This window comes from Phodopus roborovskii, unplaced genomic scaffold (assembly GCF_943737965.1).
Source record: "Phodopus roborovskii unplaced genomic scaffold, PHOROB, whole genome shotgun sequence".
Lineage (NCBI taxonomy): Eukaryota > Metazoa > Chordata > Mammalia > Rodentia > Cricetidae > Phodopus > Phodopus roborovskii.
This window is the reverse complement of record NW_026126447.1, coordinates 5,806,175-5,824,349: the sequence shown is the minus strand read 5'-3', so window position 1 is coordinate 5,824,349 and position 18,175 is coordinate 5,806,175.

The window sequence follows — 18,175 nt, the reverse complement described above, 5'->3', positions numbered from 1 at the left end:
ACAGCAAACTCAGTGAGAACAAATATTAGGGGACATGGTGGATTTGAATTATAGACTATGGAGTCAGACTGCACAAGTTCAAATCCTAGATCAGCAGTATGATTTTGTGTGAATTACTTAACTCTTTTAAGCTTTAAAATTAGCATACAAAGTCTTAGCATTGAATTTTTTTTTTAGCAGAGTGTAGTTTAGTAGGTTTTCCTTCCTCGTTCCTCCACCTCCTCCCCCACCTTGTAATCTCCCCTCCAATTTCCTTTCTTCTTTCATGTCTCCTGTGTTTCTTTGTTCTCCCTTCAGTACCTCTTCTTGCTTTTGCTAGGTTTTACTTACTTTCTAATTCTAGCTCTTCTGAATGTATAGATGTGGTATTAGTCTGAATACATAGCACCATGAACCACCGTTCTGACATTAGGTCAAGAGGTTCATGTGAAGGACTTTGTATCATTTCTGGCCCATGACACACTACTTATACATGGCAGCTGCACATGTGAAGATGGCAGTGATGGTAGAGACTAAGGCATTCACACTTGGCACCTTGAATTATACCTGGCACACAATGTCCATATAATGAATGAATGGATGGTGCAAGTATCCTGGCATGGAAGAATATCTAAGGTTTAATGCTGAAAGGAAAAGATAACTGATACAGGAACAGTTTAACCCAATCCCACTGGTACAGAATATGTTAAAATTATGATAGGAAGAAAAGGCATAATTTATAATGATCACCACTAAGAAAGGACTCCAGAGCTGTCTAGGAAGAGAAGACTCACTTTTTACCTAATCCCTCTTAGTATTCCTTGTTACTATAATGACAATAGTGTGTTGCTAGCATTCAAATTAAAATTAAGAAAATCTACCAGGTTCCAAAGGCTCCAATATTATTTTCTTCAGGAATAGTTATTTCTACCATCTCAGAATTTTTTATTTTATTTTACATGTCAATCCCAGTTCCCTCTCCCTCCCTCCCTCTTACCCTCTCTTCCCCCTCACATGCACCCTGACCACCCTCTCCTCCAATCCCCCACCCCAATTCCACATGTAGGGCAATGCCATTCAGGTGGGGTCATGTAAATCTGTCAAGTCATTTGAAGTAGGGACTAGGATTTCTCTCCTGTCTCTAGGTTAAGGCAGTATCCCTCCATGGGGGATGTGTCCACAAGGTCCTTTTGTGCACCAGGAATACATCCTGGTTTCACTATCTGAGGGCCCTTAGATTGCTCAGTCCTTCAAGCTGAGACCCATATTCAGGGGGCCTGAGTCAGTTCCATGCTGGCTTCCCAGCTATCAGTCTGGGGGCCCGTTAGCTCCTCCTTGTTCAGGTCAGCTGTCTCTATGTGTTTCTGCAACCTGGTCTTGTCCTTTCCCTCTGCATCTGGATTCTAGTTTGACTTAGTGTTTAGTTATGGGTGAATTTTTATCTTTTATACTGTATTCCTCAGTGGGACCCAAAGTAGACACTCCCAGGAGAGTGGGAGTTAGGTCAGGGTGGAATTTCCATGTGATCCTTGGAAACTGCTTTACCCAAGAGGTCACAGAAGCAGAGTGAGTGAGAGTCAGATGAGGAAGATAAGGGACATTTCAAGAATCCCACCTGGCACTGAAAGACTCACAGACTTCACACTCCCAATCAGGAAAGGTGCCCCCCCCATATCACTCATGAGAAGCGGTCCTGATGTAAAAACATGAGGTCTTTTATATTCCAAGTGCACTGGGGTCCACAGTCATGTACCACACAGGGGCAGAGGGCTAGAGACCATGAGGGTGGAAGCAAGATAGCTTTTATAGGATTACAACAAAGCCCCAGCATCTTAAACCAATCATCTCATAGCATCCAGAGCCCACGTGGTGTAGACCAATCAATTTAAACCATGCAAGCCCGCTCTTTATAGACCAATCAGTTTCCTATAGCCCTGAGGTTGTTTGCATTCACACGGGTTCCTGTGTGGGGCGACAAAGCTCATGTACTCACAGGTCCTGTGAGTACAGCAAAGAATGTGACCTTTGGCCTATTTACTGGCTGAGGGCAGGGTCTGGAATTTAAGGTTTAAAGTTTTAGCTTCCTGGGGTCATTGGAGAGTTAGGCTGTATTTTTCCATTCTTACAGCATCACATTCCCCATAATTGAATCCCAAATTTCCTTGTGTATGAATTTGTGATAGATATTTGGAATAACTTTCTCACAAGGTTGTTGAATCATTAAATGTGATACATGTTTCTCAGCATATGGCTCAAGAGCCAGCCTTCCATAAAAGGCAACTTTTGGTAAAATAATAATAACTGCACAGCTTTAGGAAAGCAAGCTAGTGGCAGCCTTTGAGCCTCAGTTTCCTCAGCTGCAAATGAGAGTCTGATGCCTACTGAAGGGTGACTTGATAAACACTGTAACTTCCAGTGTCCTGACAAGACCCATTCCATGCTTTTTTTGGTATGTGATATGCTAAATGCTCCTTCTGAGGACAGGTCCTCCCTGCCTCTGTTTGATCCAGGCAACCATACCATAGGGATTAGTTGGTTCCCAGCATACAGGCCAATGATCCAGTCTGTCTTGACTCACTGGCTCAGGATGGTCTTTAGCTGATAAGATGCTCCAGGGAAATGAGAGCTGGTTTTGCTTTGGATTAGTTCAGTGGTGGTTAGTGGGCTCTATCTCTAAGGGTGGAGTAAGAGTTTTGTGGTGTGAGACAGATTCCAGACAGGAGAAAAATTCCCCCTGGAAGAACTCTGGATAGTTCATCTGAGGAAGGTTTAGTAGAGGGATTCCTGGCAAAGGTCTGAGTTGGGATAAAAGAGCAAACAAAAGAGGTGGAGGTTCTTGAGACCAGTAGCAGTAGGAAGCTGTCACCATTGCTGCCATTTCACAAAAGGAGACAAAATTTCCTGGCACAACATGAGAACTGGATTACAAAGAGGTCCCAGCTGGAAGCTGGATTGAGGAGCCCTCATTGAGTGCTGGAACAGGGAAGGTCAGGATTGGTAGAGGAAATATGTTTCATCTGCAAATCGGATCTGCCATTGGATGAATGCAGAGAGGAGGATTAGGATGCTAAGTGGCAGGGCCTAGAGTGCAAGTGGAGAAGGGGAGGCGTTGTCAGGAAGTGGAGGATAAATCACTGGAGTGCTAGGCTTTTGATGATCACCCCCTTACTGCCTCCCCTCCACCTCTGGGGCTATGCCTCAGGTCTTTCTTCCCCATCCCTCTTCCTTCTCCCCTCCCCTCCTTTTGTTGCCTTTAAACTTGCTATTCTGTTCTGTGCATTGACTGAGTGCTTCCAAACACTTAGCACTTTGGTGCCTCAGTGAGTTCTTCTGTGAAGTGGGGATAACCTCCCCTCTGCTGTGGAGTTACAGGGCTCAGATGAGGAAATGGACTCTCTGTAACTATAACATTCTGTACAAAAATAACAAATTATTTTTAATATTTTATATTGTAAGTATTAGTGTGACTGGGGCAGATAATTAGGACAATTTCCATATAAACTTCTTGCTTTGAAATTGCCACCAGAGAGCAAGAGGGATGAAGGGGACAGCTCAGTGCCAACTGTGAGCTGATGTGAAGGTGAAGATAAAATCCTCCCTTCATCTCTGCCTTTTTTTTTTTAATTGTTGCTGACAGATAAAGAAATAATTTTTCTCTTCCTCTTTGCTTGGAAGCCACAATAATATTTCATCGCCACTGCTCACCCTAAAAAATAGATTTCCTTTTCATCCTCGCCTGGTGATTTGGTTTGCATTAATGCCTTTCATAACTCATACATTTTGCTATTAAAAATTAATGCTTGGCACTGACATAAACAAATGAAATTTGTATTATTAATGTTTTACACAGGTAAAGCTCTATAATAACAGATTCATCATTGAAGACTGTTTTAATTAAAAGACTCACTGGTTCCTTGCACACATCTGAGAGACTGGTTTGGGTGAAAGCAGGAATGAAAAAAAAGGTAGGTGAAAGAGGATCTCATTAAACACTGTGAGATTGAGTAGTTTGAAGCTCTGGGTACTGAGAGTGATGTCACATCCAGGTATTGCTGGTAGAATACTGGTAGCATGAGATCTACAACGCAGTGCTTAGTATACACCAGGACTTGACAAAATAGAATAAACATTTACTTCTTGATTAGCACTTCCCATTACTTGAGCAATTCAGCAATCATTTATTGAGCAACTGCTATGTGTTGAGTACTGGTCTAGGCAATGAGGGCAAAACAGTGGAATAAAGATTTTGCTCTCAAGAATCCAACAAAAGCAGTAAGAACACACACACACACACACACACACACACACACACACACACACACACACACACACACATCCTGTTAGCCATAAGGGAAGCAGAGAAATATACATGTTGGGGTTGGGAAAACTTGGCAGGTTATATGTGGGTAGGAAGGCTTTCAGGCTGTCTTCTGATACAATATGGTGCTTGAGTGGATTAGAGAAGGTGAGGAAGTGAGCAGGAGGGAGACAGAAGAGCTAGGACAATACCCTGAAGCAGGATCACATGGGCTAAGCAAAGGAGCCAGAGGGAGCCCTGAAGAGCATATATTTTGAGAGCATTGTGTAGGTTGTCACAGGAGTCTGAAAGACAGGCATAGGCACAGCTCCCATTCAAGAAATGGGCTAAGATTGAGTGACTACCCTATATGGCCTGAATCTCCTATCTAGAGTTCTGCACTACACTGTCTTTTTTAGGGACCTGGAGGGAGTTGTATCAGCCATCTCTGTCCAACAGTGTCCCAGCACAACTAACACCATAGTCTGGGAAGTTTTAATGGAACAAAGATTTGGGTATCACCTAGCTCAACATTCTGTTTCAGAGATGGGCAATGAAATACCACCAATACATAATTTGGCAAAGTCAGTGGTGTGCTAGAACCAGCTGCAACACCAGGGGCCCCTACCCTTTGGGAACACTCTTATTTCAGTTTGTTTTGACCAGGGTACAGGATAGCTTGCTGGTTAATATTTGGGAATAAGTCCTCTTGCTACTTATTTGCTGGCTTTCCTCAGAATGTTTCTTAACCTTTCTATGTCTGTATTTTCTTATCTCAATAAATAGATAATAATCTTGTTTTAATAGGATTGTTTGGAAGATGTGCCCAGGCCTTGTTGTTAGCTCAGTATGTGACCCAGCATCTCCCATCACTGGTGATAATAATTATCATTATTAACTATGTCTCATGTAGTCTTCACAGTCCTAGGAACTGGTATCATCTTAAAGATGGGGTAATTTGTATAAGGATGCTCAGCAAGTTCAGAGTCTGTTTCTGGGGCTCTGGGAACATAGAGTTGTTCTTATCAGACTATTGTTGCTTTAAAGAATTCATTAGCATATTGCTTGACAAACAAAGGCCCTATGCACTCAATTCTGTCTGCCCTCCCTGCCACTCTGTTGGGGAACCAAGGGACAGGGCTATCACAGAGATATTAGGGAACATGGCTTGGTGATTAGGATGGTTGCCAGCTCATCTCTCACCATTCAGAGAACAGAACTAAGGAACTTTATCATCCCTGTGAAAATTCTAAAGATGCTGCAACATCTCATCAGCACAACTCTCATTTGCTTGAGGGTGGAGGTAGTGGCCATGTAATAATAGAAGTCCCTGTTTCTGAAACACCTAATGTGCACCAGGCACCAAATAAATTACTTCATATACTTATTTCTACATTTCCTAAAAGTCCTTCAATATAGATATATAGATATTGTCATGTATCAGTGAAATAGAGGCTCAGAAAGTGTACTTCCATTTCCACAAAGCCAATGAGAACTGTTATTGGCTATTTGCTCATTCAAGTCAGTTGGTTGATAAGTTCTTCTTGAAAACCTCCATGGGTCCAAAACTGTGCCAGGTATAAAGATAGATACTGACAAAATTGCTGCTCCAGTAAAGCTTATGGTCTAGAATAGAAGCTAGAAATCAACAAAACAGCCAAGTAGGAGCTGTTATTTGTGACTGGGGGATTCTCAAGATGCTGTGAAGAAGACTACTTAAGGGACATGCAAGAGTCTCCCAGTGCTTTAAGTGTCAGAGTGGAACAGAGGCTGCTTATGGGAATATCCAGGGCTTAAGCACCTAGGCTTTTCTCATCTTCTGGGTAGGGAGATAATGTCAGAGAAAACAGGATATCAAGTACAGCCTTGCAGCATCCTAGATGAGTGTTCTCAGATCAGTGGAGTTACATTTGGAGTTTCAGTCTCCACCTTGAAAATCATGATAAATGCTCCTCTTATTGAGCTAGACTCAAACTGGAAGAGGGACAGCACTTCCTAGGATTCAAAATTGCATGGCAGATGGTAACTGGATTGTACAGATGAAGTTCTTATGTGATTTGGACGAAATGGTAGTCATCTGCTGGGATGTCACCTCCATCCCAGTATCTATATGGGCCATCTCTGGACAGGGCTGACTTACCCACTCATATATCAAAGCTGACAGCTTTGGATGACAGATCAGAAGACAGCACACAGTCAAAGCATTTGTACAGATGAGAAAAGTATGCAGTACAAGAACATCTGAAAACCATTTGGAGCTTATTTTGAGCCTTCATCCCAACAAGATGAGGTGGGTTTTCTGATAGTATAATATAGAAGAGAATCCTGTGTTATCTTAACTCATCCTCTCCTTTTCTTTACCTACTACCAGGATGACTGCAATGGCCAGATGAAGCATATAGTCTTCCTTGGACTCAGGCTGTTGTAGTCTATGCTACTATATCAAAACAACAGACTGGGAGATTCATGTAGAACAGACATTCATTTCTCATAGTTCTAGAGGCTAGGAAGTCCAAGGTTATAGGGCCAGCTTGGCTCTGATAACAGGTAGCCATGGAGTTAGATATGAAGTATCAGGAAAACTGCCTCTTGGTAACTGTTTTCTTCTGGTCAGAAAGACTTTTTTGTAGTTAAATAATCATGAAGATGAAGTTAAGTTTCTCCCACCATGTCAGAAACTGATGTAGTGTGGTATTCATCCACATGTATACAATGGCAAGCAGTCTGTATTCTCAACCTACCCCCACCTCAGGATGTCACAATATTACTTGCATTGTGGGTTTGACCCCTCCTATTTTGGGTGATCATAGGACGAAAACCCCTAAGAGGAAGATCTGGTCTGTCAGGATTTAGGAAGGATAAAAGGGTCACCATACCCCACAAGTTTACCATCCACCTTATAAATAATTGGTAAACTTCTTTAAAATACATACCCCACCCCAGGGCATGAATCAGCCCATTCCAATCTCTTTTTGCAATGTCTGCTTTGGTAAATAAATTTCTGTTTAAGCTCTCTCAAGTTTCTTGATTTAATTCTTTTCAAGAAGAGAAGAACTGAAAGGCCCTAGTTAAAAGGTGATTGGCCTTCTCTGTTTCTGAGAGAGTAATGTATGCTGCTTCCTCTGAAGGGGACTGACTTTGTGTCTTCCCACAGGATGGAACAGGTCAGAAGGAAAAGTGGGGACTACCTGGTTCTCTCCAGATCCTCTATAAACCTTCATTCCATCTATGAAAGGAATGATTCCTCACAGCCTCTGTAACATCCTAATAACCCCCCTCTTGATGCTGTTGCAGTGGAAACCAAGTTTCAATTCCAATCTGGAGGGAAACAAATGGTCAGATATTACCCCCACTTCATATGTCTCTCCAGAAGGTCAGGCTGCTCCTCTGAGTGGTAGAAGTCCTTAGTGGATGACACTGAAGATCAGGAAGAGAGAAAGAATGGTTATTATGGAGGGCACTACCTCATAAACTTCACATTGTTCACTGACTTCGACAATTGCGATGTAATTATATTAGTAAATGTACTGTACTCTGCTCAGTGGAGGTAATGGAATTTTAATTGCATGTGACTGTCCAGCCCTGCTGGCCCTGTCCAAGTTCTGCAAGGATTTGTGACAGCTAGCAGCATTTATGAAGTAGTAGGTAAGAATGGGAGTGATTTGCTAGAGTTCTATCATGTATTATTAATATGATTCATGTTTTTCTGCCATTGTGGTGGTCCCAAGAGGTAGCCCAACTGCATGGATAGGGACCATAGTCTTGAATGATGAAGGGGTTCATATGAATGCCAAAGATGAGATGGAGCTGATCTGGTGGGTTCCTGGTGGACTCCCTTATGTTACAATGTGAGACCAGGGATGTACATAATTGAAGATACATCCAGTTTCCATATGATGCTATGTTTACCACAGATGAAAGGAAAATAGATTCTGGAAATATCCATTTAGACAAGTATTTCTGAGCACATACATAGCAAGGTAAAGAAATTTTATTTCTTCTTAAGGAACTGCTGGACTATGTGAAAACGAACATGTTGAAGACAGAATATAGGATATTTGGTATAACCAAGGAGGATTTCAGAAAGAGATTGGGACCCCTTTGCAAACCCATCACTCTTAAGATGTTTCCTTGTATGTGTTCAAGTAGACTGTGGGGAGATTCTGACTTAAGTATTTTTGAGTACCTATCATAACACCTAGCACACACAGTAAGTGCTCAATAAATGCAACAGGAAATTGAAATATCATATGAGCTTCAGTAACAGCGGGAACTGAAACATGCTGAGGATTGTATTGAAAGATACAAAATCTGGTGGAATTTCTGCAGGTAGCTAGCAGGCTCTTTGGTAGAACAACAGAAACATGGAATTAATATTACTGTTGTCCCTTCTAATGTCTGTGAAGTATATGATACTGATGGAGCATTGGCAATAACCACTGTGTATGGAGTTTTTATCATGTGTGATGCATACTCAGGAACTCTTTCATATGGTTTTCCATGAAACCATATGAGGCAAGTTCTATTATTAGTCCCATCTTATAGAAGAGGAAACCAAGTCTCAAAGACATTGGGATGTTTGTATTGACTCCCACAAGTAGGAAGGGATTAAAGCTTGAATTCAAGCCTGGTCCTTTGTAATGAGTCTATCTATGTTGCATCAGCCAGCTCCCAAATTATGACATGGAGACTTCTTATTAATTATAAAAGCTCAGCCTATAGCCTAGTCTTGTTCCTAACTAGTTCTTTCAACTGAAATTAACCCATTTCTGTTAGTCTATGTCCTTCCATGTGGCTTGTGGCTGTTACCTCTCTTCTTGCATATTATGCTTGCTCCCCTTCTGCCTGGTGACTTCACCTTTCTTCTTCCTAGAGTTCTCTCTCTGCATGGAAGTCCCACCTATACATCATGCCTAGGTTTTTATTATAGTGATCACAGAAATACATCTTCACACAGTGTCAAATATCCCACAACAGTCCTTCCTAACCTCACAATGTTTCCTTACTCTGCATGATTACTATGCCACAAGGAATTGCCAGACCAATTGACATTGACCTTCAGTGTCATGAAGGAAAAGGTAAACTTTTCTCAGAGAAATGCAGAAAACTTTTCTCATCACAAATGTATAGTAAGTTGATACACAGGGTGTCATTCTTAAGATCAGAGAAGTTTCTGAGTCTATGAATGGACACTCCTCATCTTTTCCTCATGTACCTACCAGGCCATGTGAGAGACCTTAAACTGGCCTTCAGGATGGGCTGGGCTAATTAGAAATCCCTGTGAGTGGGGCAGATATTCTCTATACATACTCCTTTGAGAAGGCCTGGAATGGAAACAGCCTTCTGCCCTTTATTACCTAAAGACCTGGAAGGGCAAGATAACCAGGTGATGGGGCAATAGGCAGTAAAGGCAGGAGATGCCGACCAAGGCCTAAGACTTTGGCTTACCTCAGGCTGCCTGTCTTCTGTACCTCATATCACTGTGGGCTTTTCTATTCTCCTCTGCATCTTTAGGCTTCATATGAGTGAAGTAAAGGCAGTGACAAGGTCCTCTCTCAGAACCTCAGTGCTCCTGAATACTATCCATTGTATGACTCCTCATTATTAAAACATTGTATTGACAACTTAGCAAAAAAGGTTGTATTCTGGAAGTGGTGCATCATCTGGAAGGAAGGAAGTTCTCAAAGTCCATTACTCTAGAGAGGAAATTCTGACTAGAACATGAAGGAGCAGCAAAGCCATGTGGGACACAAGCTGATCCTAAGTGAGGTCATGGTGGGATGAATGCTCAAGGAAGCAAGGCAGCAGAGATCCAGAAAAGCCAGTTAGGGCTAGATATCAGGCTGTTAGATGTTCTCTCTCTCTCTCTCTCTCTCTCTCTCTCTCTCTCTCTCTGTCTATCTCTCTCTCTCTTATAGGCATCACTTTGTATGAACCATGAACTTAGATCTCTTCTAGGGGACAAGGAATGCAAAGCACTTCTGAACCCTTTGAGCATATTAGAAGCACCGGAAGTGAGTGTCACATGATATTCTTATTAATGTCAGGGGAATTTTTCTGCCCCCTGCCAGTGCCCTGCTCCATCTCCATCTCCCCATATGCCTTCATTTGAATGAATAAATGGGGGAGGAGAGGCAAGTTCTGCTAACCTTTCAAAACATCTGCCTGGGGATACTCCAAGGGCACATTTGGAAGTTCATGCCTGGTTAGATTTCCTGAGTGACTTCAGCAACAAGATCCTGGTTGTAAGTCTTTGAGTCATTCTCATGTCCTAAAAGTCTGGAATAGAGGCTGGGATGTGAGGAGCACACACACACACACACACACACACACACACTTTACTAATTCTTCTCCCATTTATACTGTTGCTGAGCTCATCTTTAATTTTAATTAATGTTTTAATTTAGCATACACACCATGAGGCACTTTCTCAGAGGGAATAATTATGTTAGAAAAAAATTGGCTACTCCAGCCTTTGAGGTTGAGAAACCAAAGCTCAACACGGGTGGGCTTGTGAACCAAAGTCATCCAGCACATTAAGGATGGTTTTTAGAGATAAAGGGTCTTTTAGGGAGCCTGAGGCAACCTTGGCAGCTCCTCATTCTTTGAGCAAATTCAGATAATGGATGAGAAGTCAGTGATTGACATTATGGGACATCTCCAGTGTGTAGCGCATAGCCATGTGGGATGTGCAGCACTGTATAGTGTGCTTTTATCCTTGCAGCAAACACCAAAGCTGTTGTTTTGATCTCACTTTCGGATGAAGACTCAAGTACAGTAGCTCTCTTTATTTAGCAGTCAGGAAAAGAAAGTATAGGACCATAAGCCCAGACCAATCTATTTTCTTAGCATGAGTGTGTGTCACATGACTACATTTCATGTATTTATTTAAGGGTCTCATAAAATACTAAGTTTCCTTGGAGCTAGCATGGAAATCCTCCAGTTCATAAAGGAAGAGGCTCTGAGCCTGCAGTGACACTAGACTTCATGATGATATTCAGATTCATTTTTGAGTAGCTTTAACATTCAGAGTGCCATTACCAGGCCCTCAGTTACTCCTACCTACAACACTGCCAGGGCATTGTATTCTCAGTACATTACAATTTGAAGGGGCAGGCTCTGTTATTTACCCCACTTTACTGATGAGATTCACAACAGCTTGTGTGCTCTGGGGAAGCTTATGTCTTTCAAATCCAGGCCACATCGTGTCCCATGAGGACAATGCAGACAGGAAAGCTGATTAACACTAGCTGGAGTCCCACACCCCATATATCTTGTTTCCCTTCAGTGGTTGATGACTGGCTCATATGAAAGCTGTGCTTCCAAATCAGGGGATGTGGAGAACACTTGGCTCATAGAGTGTTCACTTGCCACTGCGCAGAAACAGGCAATGACCAGATGGTGGAGTACCTCAGAAAGGCATCAGCAGATTAGGGTGATCACCCTGTGCAGAGCAGAGCAAGGTTATGCTAGAGAGTTTTTTGGGGGGAGTCATTCCGAGGGCATGACACCTAGGCTGGGGTCTGGTGACAAAAATATCTAGCCTTATCCAGAGGTGGGCAAAGCTTCCAGAGTTGGGAGGGACAGAAGTGGCCCTGGAGCTGGAAGTTGGTTTAGGGCCATCTCTAATTTATTGCATCTTGTTGCCCAGATATTTCAGACCACACCTATTACAGTGAGTGACAGTCATATAAGACTCATGTTTCTTCATCGCCACCTCTCACTGACCAAGTTCAAAGGGGCAGAGGCCAAGAGTGTTCTGTTCACCATTATAACCACAGGGGTCAAAGATAGAGTCTGATTGACATAGTTGAGGAACAAATGAATGAATTATTAGTGTGATGATTACTTTTAACTTTCAACTTCTAACAACCTAGAATCATTGGGGAAGAGAGTCTCAGTGAGGGGTTTCTCCTTACATCGACCTGTGGGCATATCTTCGAAGGATTCTCTTGATTAGTGCAAGACCTGGCCACTTTGAGTGTTATCATTCCTTGGGCAGGGGAGGGGAGTTCTAGATCATGTAAGAGTGGAGAAAGCAAGCTGAGCATTGGTAGCATACATTAACTAATTCAGTGCTCTCTGCTCTTGACTGTGGATATAATGTGGCAAGATGCTTCAAGTTCCTGCCATCTTAACTCCCTGGTTATGATGGACTGTAACTTTGTGAGCCAAATAAACCCTTTCTTCTTTAGGTGTCAGGATATTTTATCACAGTAACAATAAAAGAAACAAAAAACACTTAGTAAATGCTGTTATCAATCCCTGCTCCCTTTTTGTAAACTGTGAAGTCCAACCACTTGCCAATTTTGGAGGGAAAAATACTTGGCCCATCTGAGGAGTAAAAATCAGGACAGAGCTAGACTGGGTCCTCATCTGCTGTATGGCCCACTGCGTTCAGTTGAACATGAATCTCCACCTACTTAATTTATGCAAATAAAGCCTAGTGTCTTCTGGATACCTGGCCTTAGATTCTGGGTCTTGTGACTAGCTGGTTGAGTGGCCTGCACAAGATCCTCATACTACTCAAGTGGGGGAAAATCTCTTTTGCAGTTATGAAGCCAAACTCAATGATCCTTGACTGCTATGACAGTACTTTCTCCCCTCAGATAACCTACTACACTTTTTTGCTCTTCTAACTGGGGTGAGAATATTTCAGGGTCTACTTCTATGAACTTGGTGCTTGGGAAACATAGGAGGAGCTTTGAGAGATAGGAGAAGCCAGAGCCATGAATGACTTGCTCCTGCTTATTCTGATAACTTTATGGTATCTCTATGTTATAGGATTGGATTTGAGTCCATTGGTAGTTCTTGGGTCCTAGAATAAAGAAGTGGATCCAGGATATGTGGATAGTGGTAGAAACAGAGACACAACATAACAGAGCACCACCAGTAAGCCACGTGGTGATATACAGATACTTAAATATAAGAGGTAGCTAGTAATAAGCCTGAGCCACTGGTCAAATATTTATAATTAATATTAAGCCTCTGAATGATTATTTATAAACAACTGCGGGGTAGGGTGGAACAGAAAAAATCTTTTACATAGCTTATTAAGGAAGAGAAAAGCATTCCAGAAAATTTGAGTGGATTAGAGAGATGGGAAAGCTTAGAAACTCAAAGGGCTTGGGCCCAGAGTTAGAGACCCTTTATAGGTCATTTATGTGGCAACCTCCTTTTCCAGCATTGTGAGATAGTTCCAGACATGCAGCCTTGTTGAACTGTGCTTGGGGATGCTTTCCAGGTTTTCTGTTATCTGGGTTCTTTGCTGATCTTGATGCTTCTCTCCTTCTCTTCTTCTCCTGCTATGCTTGTTTGAAGTATATTTGATAAATAAGGTCCTACTAAGCACTTTTCTGCTCCACTGATTGTGAGCCCTCTCACTTTTCACCTTTCTTTTGCCCTCTGTGCCTTCTCAGTACTACCAGACTACCTTTGGCTGTGAAAACAGTACATTTGTATGACATTATTTGTCCTTCTGTGCTCCCAGGGTAACTCAACTGCAAGACCATGAATGCCTTGTTCTTGTCTGTCCAATATCCATCTTAGGGGCAGACACACACAGTAGAACCTCAATAAATCCTTATCAGGGGAAAACCTTGGAGAAGTTGGCCCACTCTAGGAGGTGGTCAGACTAGAGGTAGTTTCAGCTATTCCTGTGAGGTCTTGCTTTGGGCTGTCCCTGTGGGGGTCATTTGGCCTTCCCTGCACCTTACATACCTCCTTATGCTTCAGGTCTCAGGCTGTGCATCTGGCATGTGCTTGCATCTATTGCTACAATTTGGGAGTGTCAAATCCATTTAATTAGATGGGATGGAATTGGATCTGTGAGGCTTTTATCGCAGATATTGTTTTCTGTGCACAGTCTGGCTCCAAGGGAATCTGCAGGAGGCCTGAGAGCAGTGAGCTCTTGGCTTATTCGGAGACCTTGTTTCTTGGAACTCCCCAGCCCAGATGGCATTAGAAAGAGGCTGAGATTCTGGGCCTGGATCTGAAGTCAGAGGTTCAAAGCCCCTCTGTGTGCAGGACCCTGCGGGTGGGTCAGGACCATTGCCAGGCTGCATGCCTCTCCCTGGGAGGCAGCCAGAACTTCGCAAGCTAATTTTGCTGAGGGAAACTTTGCCAAGCCAAAGCGAGCTTTCATTTGCCTAAGTTTGCATCAATAATTAATCCAACCTGGTTTTACACAAGACCTGACATAAAATTATTAGCTCTGAGCTTAGCTTAAGCTGGCCCCAAAAGAGGCTCTGGAATCGAGGACCTTGTTGAAAGGACAACAGCTCAGAAAGTCACTTCCACTGTCCCTATCACAAGCTCTCTCTATGGATGTACCTAACTAGGCGTTTGCCACTGTCACTGTAACTGTGAATTTGGGGTTATGGCACTGCTCAGACTCATGGTTTTATAGCAGCAATTATTCCTAGTATTTCTCATGTTTCTTGCATTCACTCTCAAAACCACCTGTATCTTCATGCCACTAAGACTGCCTTATCTTCAGCTCTCTCATTGTTTTGGCTGGCACTCAGCACTTACAGTTCTCCAGGATCAACTTCCATGAACCCTTAGAGGTTTATATCAGTAGTCATCCCCTCTAGGAAGTCTTCCCTGATTTCTTCAGTGAGAAGCATCTTTCGTCTGTGGTTTAGACGCCTTTATGTTAAATGGTACCATTCTGTCTTGTATGTCATCATTCATATCCACTTTCTGCCCACAGACATTGTAAGTTTCTGGATTCTAGGAGCAGCAATTAAGAAAGAGATATACACTGGATATCCATCCAGGAGGAGAGCAAAGAAACAGGGAAGGTCTGCCTGAAGGAGGGAAAGGAAGAACTCTGCTCTTCCTCTGACTATATTCGCAGTCTTTTCTGGATTGTGCAATAGCAGGGTTGTGTCTCAGTGCCAGCAGAGTTTCTTCTCGGTCTTGTGCCCTTTTCCTTTGGCTGATTTTTTTTCTATGTAATTCTTCTTATGTAATTCTTTGCAATTTCTTCCTGAAGAACCTCTTTGGATTCTCAACTTGTTCCTCAGTCCCTCCTTCATGCCGGTAGCCCTCACAATCAGTTTGATGATAGTTTCTGCTTTACAACTTCTTTGCATAGACCCCTCCTGGCCTTCTTTTCTAATGTTCCCATGATGCTCTTACTTTCATCTTGCCAATATCCCATAGCCACACAGGGTCCAAAGTTAAAGCCATAGGCAGGTCAAAGCTGCAGCCTCATTTCTCCCCATTGTCCTCTAACTTCCCATCTCTAAAGAGCACCCTTTTCTGGAGAGATCTCAAGTACATTTACTTGCTAAAATTTCTTGTGGATTCCTATCTACCTTGCAGCCCTATTCTTTCCTTTCAGGGTAGACCTCCAAGTTGCCTCTGTTATGCCTTTTTAGAGAGGAAGATCTCCTTTTTTCATAGCAACATATTGTTCAGACTTTGATGATAACAATTGCCTTGGTGGTATATCCTTTTTTTAAAAATTAATTTATTCTCGCATATATTATATCCTGATTGTAGCTTCCCTTCCTCCCTCTCTTCCCAGTCCCCATCCTCCCTCCCCATCCACTCATCCATTCCCCTTCAGAAAAGGGCAGGTCTTCCAGGGATATCAACCAAACATGGATATCAAGTTATAATAAGACTAGGTACCTCCCTCATATTAAAGCTGTACAAGGCAGCCCAGTATGAGGAAAGGATTCCAGAAGCAGGCAGAGCATCAGAAACAGCCCTTGCTCCTACTGTTATGAGTCCCCAAAAAGACCAAGCTACACAAATATAACATATATGCACAGGGCCTAGGTTAGACCCATGCAGGCTCCCTGATTGTTAGTCCAGTCTCACTGAACCTCTTTGGGTCCATGAGTCCAGATTTGTTGACTCTGTGGATTTCTTTTGTGTGTGTGTGTGTGTGTGTGTTTGTGTGTGTGTGTGTGTGATGTTTTGATTCCACTGGCTCCTACAACTCTTCTTCCCCTTCTTCTGCAAGATTCACTGAGTTCTACCAAATGTTTGGCTGTGGGTCTCTGCATCAGTTCCTGGATAGAGCATCTCTGATGGTGATTATGCCAGGCTCCTATCTACAAGCATAGCATAATGTCATTAGACATTTCATTTCTTTTTTAACCCCTGGGCATGTTTGGTTCTGTCCTAGTCTTTGGGTCATCCAGTCAATGTAAGGGGTGGGCTCCCTCTCATGTAATGGGTCACAAGCTGGATCAGTTGTTGCTTGGCCTTAATCATCCAATTGATTGGTACATTTTAATGACTGCATCTGTCCCCACACTTTCTTTCCTTTCAGGAAGTAAGCACTTCATCTTATATCTCCCTCACTAAAGATCTAGTATACAAAACAATAACTGCTTGTTGTATTCTTAAATAAGCATGAAAGCAGTTGGAAATAAAAGTAGAGAGTCTTACCATCTACTGGATAGCAAGGTACCTTCTGCTGTCATTGATATTCCTTTAGTTATTATTATTTCCTACCCATCAACCAACACCTCTTCCTTACTGATGTCACTGAGGGATACAGGCACATTCTTGTGTCTACATTTTAACTTCCAATCCCTAGAAAAACACACATACTTCTCAGATCAGATATCTCCAGATTTTCTTTTAAATGCAGTTTCTTTGAAGGAGTATTAACTGATCCCTGCTGTATTCTAAGCCTGAGGTTATATGCTGGGGAGAGTATTCAGTGACACATAGTCCTGAATTGACAGAAGTTCCCCTTCTGCTTTGGGGAATGAAGGGTCCTGGGGTTCCAGGAAGCAGAGTGTGACTAATAACGACATTTCTGATCTTAACTCTGTTCACAAAAAGGCAGCCTCTGTAGTAATAGAGCCGTCACCAAACTCCTGTCTTTAGCAGGCAGCACTGGCTAGTGAGGAGCCAGAACATAGGAGAATTCAATCACTGTTTGAAAGGCATCACCTTGTCTTGAACAAGATGGATCGAAGGTGTCCATGTTGGTTCTGCCCTGCACACCTTCTCAGCAGAACTGTTTTCTTCCTTTGGCTTCCACTCCTTGTACAATCCCAGCCGCCTCCTCTTTTCTTCCCAATAAATCTCCTTTTGTTTCTCCCGAGACTTCAATGCCAAACCTGTCAGGAACTATGCACAAAATAGTGTATTTCTGTCAAGAGTGCCTTGTGAAATGTTAGCTGTCTTTTGAACACTGGAGGCAGCCAAGACTGTGCGTGGGGACACCTTTGTCCTAATGTGTTTACTTCCTTACTGGGAAGCTGGAAGCTTGCTGATCAAGCCTGTTGATGCATCTGCATACAGAGATTGGGCAGAGCTAGGCTAGACAGAATGGGCCATGGAGAAGAATTGATGCCTGAAGATGTTTGATGGGGAGGCGGGGCTTTTTGTGACTCCAGAGTCACTGCCACTTCAAAGCCCAGGGAAACTACCATGTGAGGAGGTAGTGAGGCATGGTGAAAAGTTTAAGATAAACTACTGTATGTCCTCAGGCCAGGCACAGCCCTTCTGTGTCTCTACTTCCCTATTCCTATGAAAAAGAGAGCAGAGTGTCTTCAAGCTCTGTCATTCTATCATTTCACAAATTTCAAGCAGCTAAAACTTGTTGAAAATGTAATTTTCTCTTGGGTGTCCAAAGTCAATAGGAAAAAAAATGGTCTAGGAGGTAATTCAGAGACCCAGAAGGGACATTCTTTTAGGGAAGTAGAAATAACTATAATAATAAAAATCTAGGATCAAAATACTTGTCTACCTCTTATCTCATTTTATCTCTCAAAATACTTGAAGAGAAAGACACAGATACAAGACTTTACTTGACTGCTGGAGCCACCTGTACAGATGTTTAAGATCTGCACTCCTCAAGTGTGGCATATCTGAAGAACACTATATAAGAAACATAGGTAAACTTATGAGATGGTACACGGC